At 37.6% G+C, this 7,738-nt stretch overlaps 1 non-coding gene across 1 annotated transcript; it reads left to right on the forward strand.

Moving 5' to 3' along the window:
* Positions 1–6,803: 6,803 nt before the first annotated feature.
* On the forward strand, positions 6,804–6,875 carry Trnac-gca (transfer RNA cysteine (anticodon GCA)). Its single transcript has one exon. It is a non-coding gene; the product is annotated as a tRNA-Cys (tRNA).
* The last annotated feature ends 863 nt before the right edge of the window (positions 6,876–7,738 follow it).

Here is a 7,738-nt window from a genome sequence, read left to right on the forward strand (position 1 = left end):
CCTGCCACAGAGGGCCTCTGAAAGGCTCTGCCCTGCAGACTATCAATGCAGATAGTGAGAATTATGGGCAACCTTTGGGCAGAGTTCAGGGACTCTTATGAAAGAAGTGGGAAACAGTAAGATCTGGAGAGGTCCTCTTCTCCTTCCTTCTGATCTTAGTCTATCAGATCTCATCAGGAATGGCTGCATTGTCATCTTCTGTGGCCTGGTAAGACTGCTCCCCGCTCAAGGGTAGGTGAGGGGAGGAGGGAGGGGTTTATGGGGGATACAAATTGAATAAAGTGTAATTAATAAAAATTAAAAATAATAAATAAATAAATAAATAAATAAATAAATAAATAAATAAATAAATAAATAAATAAATGGATAGTTTACAGGTGAAAAAAAGATCTGGAGAGGACAGGAACTCCACAAGGAGAGCAACAGAACCAAAAAAAGCTGAGCACAGGGGTCTTTCCTGAGACTGATACTCCAACCAAGGACTATGCATGGAGATAACCTAAGACCCCTGCACAGACACAGCCCATGGAGTTTCAGTATCCAAGTGGGTTCCATTGTAATAGGAACAGGGACTGTCTCTGACATGAACTGATTGGCCTGTTCTTTAATTACCTCCCCCTGAGTGGAGAGCAGCCTTACCAGGTCACAGAGGAAGACAATGCAGCCACTCCTGATGAGACCTAATTGATTAGGATCAGAAGGAAGGAGAGGAAGACCTCCCCTATCAGTGGACTTGGGGAGGGGCATGCAGGCAGAGGGTTGAGGAAGGGAGGGATTGGGATGGGAGGACGAAGGGAACCACAGGGGAGATACAAAGTGAATAAAGTGTAATTAATAAAGAAAAAAAAAGAAATAAACTCTGGCTTCTGTGGCCACCTGACACAGTAAGCAGGTGCTGATAAACATGCTGTGGGAGAAGGATGTTGTCTTTAATAAACTACACTGGGAAAATTAGATATCATAAACGCAGAACAACAACACTAGATTCTTCTTTCTCATTCTAATTTATCTAGGATATATAAAGAACTCAATATAATGGCCAAACAAACAGTTTGATTGAATAATGTACAGAAAACGTAATTTGCATTTCTCAAATACAAAGGCATCAAAGTTATTGAATAAATGAGGAAAAACACCTCAACCTCACCAATAGTATGTGAAATGTTAATAAAATCACTGAGATTAGCAACTTATCCTGCTTAAAAAGGCTAGTGTCAAAAAGACAAAGCACAAGTACTAGAAGAGAGGAGAAAAGGAATGTTGGCAAGAATTAAAATTAGTATATATATTATGTGAAACAATAGAGAATCCTCCAAATATTAAATCATTAAAAACAGAACGACCATATGACCCAAATGCCCACATATGGGCCTAAATCAAAATACAATGAAGTCAGCATGTTAAAAAAAAAAGACATCTTCAGTGTTCATTAGTGCTAATTATAATAACGTAGAAATAAAATCAATTATGTACCAAACAATTTATAGATAGAACAAATATGCCTATTCTCATAGTACACACACACACGCCTCATGACTGGCTTTCCTCACCTGTGGAATCTTGAAATGTTGATCTCATAGAAGCTGAAAGTAGAAGAGTAATTACCAGAGCTTGCAAGTGCATTGATTAGAGTCACACAGGCAAAAGTGTTTCTCAAATGCCACCTACTGCACAGAAAAGACGCCTGGATAACTATATCGTGTGTATTTGATGAAGTTGTCAATGATAAGAGTTTGGACATTCTAAAATGGTAGATAACATAAATGTGTCAAAATATGACATTGTATATCTATATACAATTTTCATGTATCCGGTCCATAAATACATTTTAAACGGTATCATTTCTTGCTTTATTCTGCAGCCTATCACCAACCTATTAAAATGATGTACCCTTTAGTAGTACATAGAAGCTATATCTCCATGTCATGCTAATGCCATTCTTATGCAATGTAGTGTAGATTTGCCATAGTATATGCACACTTGTCACGGCCAAATGTCTATTTTATTATAGTCCATGACAACCACTTAGTCTTCCGCATTTGGTTCCGGTGTCTCCTCCACTTAGAGCCAACTGCAACTGAAGCAAAGTGTTCACTGTTCATCTCTTTCCTCTTCGGTTTGTTCTCTATTGACAGTGTATCCATTCACCCACGTTCTACATTTCCCAGATAATACATTCTCCGGTGCTAATGAGCCTGTTCTCATTTTAAAAGCCAGGACGAGAGACTTAACCACCACAAAATATGCATGTGAATTGTGCTGCTTTCTGGCTAATTACTTCTTAATAGCAACTATCAAACAGAGACCTTTATGTTACTAATCCAGGAGAATAGTCTTTTAAAAATTAAACAGGGCTTGAAATATGGCTGAATTATTTATTGGCCTTTTGCACAAAATATAACTTACCTCTGAAGAGACCAAGAACTTAAAGAAATCTAGGTAAAGGGGATGGTCAAAGTAAGCACAACAGAGAGCACACAATGTCCTGGACTCTCCTTTACCAAAGGGCTTATAAAGATGTCCTGGATCTATACGTGTCAAAGATAAAAGATGAACACTTTCAACAAGAGATACTGCATCCATCAGGAGTTTTCTGATGACTGAAATCTGTGTCATGTTGTCTTTAGCCAAGACAACCTGTCCTGAGGCCTTCTCCTTCAACATGGTCTTCTATCCCTTCCCACAATGAGGAACAATCCTTTCTCCTTAGATATAGCTCCGGAAGGAAGAATGAATAGTTATTTAGGAACTACCAACAGAGGGGAAGGGAGAGTAATGCAATCCATTCTTCCTAGGACCCAAACAGATCTTAGCTAAATAGGAACAAAAAAGGCTTAAAATAACCCTGTCAATTAACTGAAATTTTAATCACCTGTTTTATAAAGAACAATGGGAAACGGTAGATCAGTATCCTATCTCAATGCACTTAAATTAATTCTTTTTTAATATACAGAAGTATAGTTGTTACTCGGTCATAGTCATTCACAATGCTTACCTTGTGTCTAATGTTGTCAATCAACAAGAATGCTAAGATGTCAATTTACAATTTGATGAAAAGAACAAGGAAATTAAAACTATATTGATTTCATCCCTCATAGAATGCTAAAATTATAAGAGATATACATTTCTCCTATGTTTGAATTTTGTGTAAAATCTATGTATAAATTTATGAAATGTTTCCTTCATGTGAGTTAGTTAATAGAACTATTCTTATGATCTGCTGAACCAATAAAAATCAGTGTTTTCTTGTAAAAAAAAAAAAAAGAAATGTTCAATGTCTTAGTCATCAGGAGAACACAAATCAAAATGATTCTGAGATTCCATCTTAAACCAGACAGAATGGCCAAGATCAAAATTTCAAGTGACTGCACATGCTGGCTAGGATATGGAGCAAGGGAAACACTTCCATTGCTGGTGGGAGTGCAAACTTGTACAAACACTTTGGAAATCAATATGCAGTTTCTTAGATAATTGGAAATAGCTCTACTTCAAGATCCAGCTATACCACTCATGGGCATAAATCCAAAAGATGCTCTGCCATACCACAAGGACACTTGATCTTCTATGTTCATAGCATCTTTATTTATAATAGCCAGAAACTGGAAACAACCTATATGTCCCTCAACCAAAGAACAGATAAAGAAAATATGGACATTTACACAATGGAATACTGCTCAGCTATTAAACATAAAGACATCATGCAAATTGCCGGTAAATGGATGGAACTAGAAAAGTTCTTCCTGAGTAAGGTAACCCAGACCCAGAAAGACATGCATGGTATGTATTCACTCATAAGTGGATATTAGCCATAAAGTGAAGAATAACTCTACCAGAAACCACAGACCCAAAGAAGCTAAGTAACAAGGAGAGTTCAAGGGAGGATGTTTGAATCTCACTCTGAAGGAGAAATAAAAAAGACATCTGAAATAGATGGAGGGAAGGAACTAGGTGGGAAATGGGATGGGAGAAGCAGGGGTGAAGGTCAGGTGTGGAGATTACATTTTTAAAGACTTTTATGTTAAGAATAGCTAAGGAGATAGATCAGTGAGAAAATAATATAGTTTCCTGAGGTTGAATTTGTAGCACCCAGTTAAAAGTCTGGTCATGGCGACAACTACCAAACCCCCAATGCTACAGGGTAGTGGGAGACAGAAAAATTCTTGAGTTTGCTCCCTAGCTTCAGGTTTAGTTGGAAAAAACCTGTCTCAGGGGAATATGAGAGAACGTGAGTACTACAGAGAGCCAATCTGATGTCATTCATTCCTGGTTATGAATACACATAATGTGTAGGCACTCTTGATACACATAGCACACAAACAAATAAATAAATATAGAAGCCTTTATTAATGTTTATTATGTGAGTGAATTGGGAGCTGGCAAAATGGTTCAGCCGGTAAAACCACTTGCTACCAAGCCTGATGACCTAAATTTGATCCGCAGAACTAGCATGGTGTAAGTCATTGTAATGGCATGTACTTGTTTTAGTGACATAATTCTTTCTCTCTCTCTCTCATTTGCTCTCTCTCTCTCTTCCTCTGTGTGTGTCTGTTTTTCCCTCACTCTCTCTCTCCCTCTCCCTCTGTATCTCCCTGTCCCCTTCCTCCTCTTTCTCTCATATGCACAAATAAATAAATGTAAAAACATATTTTACTATATAAAGTCTACTTCCTTCCCACTTATGAGAGGCAGAAATTTGGTGACTATATATCCAACAAGCCTCTAACATATCCTATATACTATCTTGTTATTTACCATCTACATTTTCTGTGTGAAAAATTGCTACATTGAAGTATAAGAGGCTCTTGGCAAATTCCATTGAACCTGTTAATACCCAGGACATACACAACACATTTGATTTTCTGCGATAAAAATGCACTGCTGTTAATTAACATGATAAAACAAAGATTGTTCTAATAAGCATAAACCTCCAATCCTAGGTATTAAATTGTCTCTTGTTCTATCTCTAATAATTGAGGCACTAAAATTGCTAGGGATATTTGTTGAGAATATAGAAGACTTCCAGGAAGAAAAATAAACAATAGGCTGAAATGGTGTAATGTTTGCACATCTAAACTTCCACGTATCTTATGTAATGTATGGTGACTTATAATATCTGAAATGGCTTGAATGGGTAATGTTCCCCCAGGATGTGTCTGCATACTTCATCCTCAGTGGTGTTGTTTGGAAAGGTTGCATAGCATGTAGTAGGTAGAACCTTGCTGGAAGATGTGAGTTACTGGGGGTGGGATTGAGGGTTGGCCACCTCACTCCAGTTCCTGTTCATTCTGTTTCCTGTGCAGATGGAAATGTGATCTCTACCCACGCTCCTCCTGCCAACTGTTCCTGCCATTAGGAACTGTATATCTCTAGAAGTTTAAGCTAAAATAACCCCTTTCTCCCTCATGTTGCTTTTTGTCAAAGTATTTTTTCAAAGTGACATAAAAGTAACTAATGCAGCATTATCTAATCTTATATAAATACTATGTGTGCAGATGGAATACTGTATTATTTAGAGAATGCGATGTAAATATATACATTTGATGCAATTTGTTTGTTTTGATACATGATTACTTCAATGCATGAATATAGAATGTAAGGACATACAGGTTCAATGGAGTATTTACTGATTACTCTTACTAAGTAGAGAGAATCACAATGGAAATCCACTAATACAAGAAGATCCATACATCATGACTAAATGAATTTGAAATGTAAAGATTGACTCAAGGTTTAAAAGAAGGGGTAGGTGATGTTTTAGTGCCAAAGAACACTTACTGCTCTTCCAGAGAACCAGAGTTCAGTTTCCAGCACCCACATTAGAAGGTGCACAACCCCCTGTACCTCCAGCCTCTGTGGTTTGGATGCCTTTCTCCAGGCTCCACAGGTTCACTTGCCTATTCATGGAAATAGAGACAAACAAAGACACAGATAAAAAATTAAGCCCTGAAGGTAAGAAGGTTGAGAAGAGGAAGGAGAGTGGTGGGTGTTGGAGAAGAACAAGAAAGGGTGACAGAGTCAGGTATGATCAAATGGATACACATGGATAAAATACTATATTGGAATTCATTGCCTATGATTGATATATGCTAATAAATAAATATGAAAAGTCACTGTATTTGACCTCATGGATAGAATATAGAATAAAGAGGAGATGGATGGATGGATAGATTATAGAAAGGGAGAGAACGTAGGATGAATAGTCAATCTTGATTGTCCACTGACCTGGATCTGGTGTTAACTATGAAACATACCTCAGTCTAATACATGAGAATGATGGAAACCCTAGAATTGCTATTGTTCTTGAAGTATGAAACATTTTTCCCATTCAAGTTTCTACTGTATTGGATTATTTTCAAAAGACTTCTTATCTCATGCTCATCTTGTGCAGAATTCAAGGAAGCTATAACAAACTAAAATAAACCAGACCGTATTTTTTTTTCTTAAACTATTAGGCACTGAACACTACTAACGTGATACAAAGTATAGAAATGAAATTTTAAATTAATTAAATTAGTAATAGTTAAATAAAAACTAATCTTTAGAAAAAAGTAAAACAGTAAAGATTAATGCCCTAAAAATGGAAGAGGCAAATAAACACTTACTTCTTAGATACCGTGGCTAACCACAGCTGTGAGTGAATTAAGAATAAGCAACCCCCAAATACAAGTCTAGAAAACAGTAGGCTGAGGATGTAGCTAAATGGTTGTGTGTGCTTCAGGTGTGCAAGATTCTTGATTCAATCATTATTATGCAATTTACAAAAAGGAGCAGACTTTGTCTAAGTAAAATTTTAAATAATAGCAAGGGGTATAGCTTAGTGGTAGAGCATTTGACTGCAGATCAAGAGGTCCCTGATTCAAATCCAGGAGCCCCCTTACTCTCCTGTCAGTATGGGTTGACCTTTTGTGTATCTAGTATTATCAGGAGGGGGGAGGTGAGGGTGGGAAGTGATGATAGTGGGAAAACAAGGGGGAGATTTCTTAAGAGCTGAAGAAACAGAATCAATAAGTAGGTGACCACCAGAGAGAGCGATCCAACAGGTTGGAACCAGGAAAAAAAAAATTGTAGAATCTAATGGTATTTTCAAATTTCTTCAACAAAGGGGTTGCAAATAAAACTTAACCATTCAAAAACCATCCACAATCAGAAAAAAAGTTGGATTAGTGGATTTTATTTAAAAAAGAGATAATTATCATTCAAAAATTTTTTAGCTCATAAGTTCTATTCTTTTTTTTCTTGAGTTTTATTTTTAATTTATTAATTACACTTTATTCACTTTGTATCCCCCATAAACCCCTCCCTCCTCCCCTCCTAACCCTACCTTCCCTTCCCTTTCTTCACCCATGCCCCTCCCCAAGTCCACTGATAGGGGAGGTCCCCGTCTCCTTCCTTCTGATCTTAGTCTATCAGATCTCATCAGGAGTGGCTGCACTGTCATCTTCTGTGGCCTGGTAAGGCTGCACCCCCCTCAAGGGGAGGTGATCAAAGAGCAGGCCAATCAGTTCATGTCAGAGGCAGTCCTGTTCCCATTACTATGGAACCCGCCTGGATACTGAACTGCCATGGGCTACATCTGTGCAGGGGTTTTAGGTTATCTCCATGCATGGTACTTGGTTGGAGTATGAGTCTCTGGAAAGACCCCTGTGTTCAAATTTTCTGGTTCTGTCGCTCTGTGGAGTTCTTGTCCTCTCCAGATCTTACTATTTCCCACTTCTTTCATAAGATTCCATGTTCTCTG

Source organism: Psammomys obesus, unplaced genomic scaffold, assembly GCF_907164565.1.
Source record: "Psammomys obesus unplaced genomic scaffold, mPsaObe1.curated_primary_1811, whole genome shotgun sequence".
Lineage (NCBI taxonomy): Eukaryota > Metazoa > Chordata > Mammalia > Rodentia > Muridae > Psammomys > Psammomys obesus.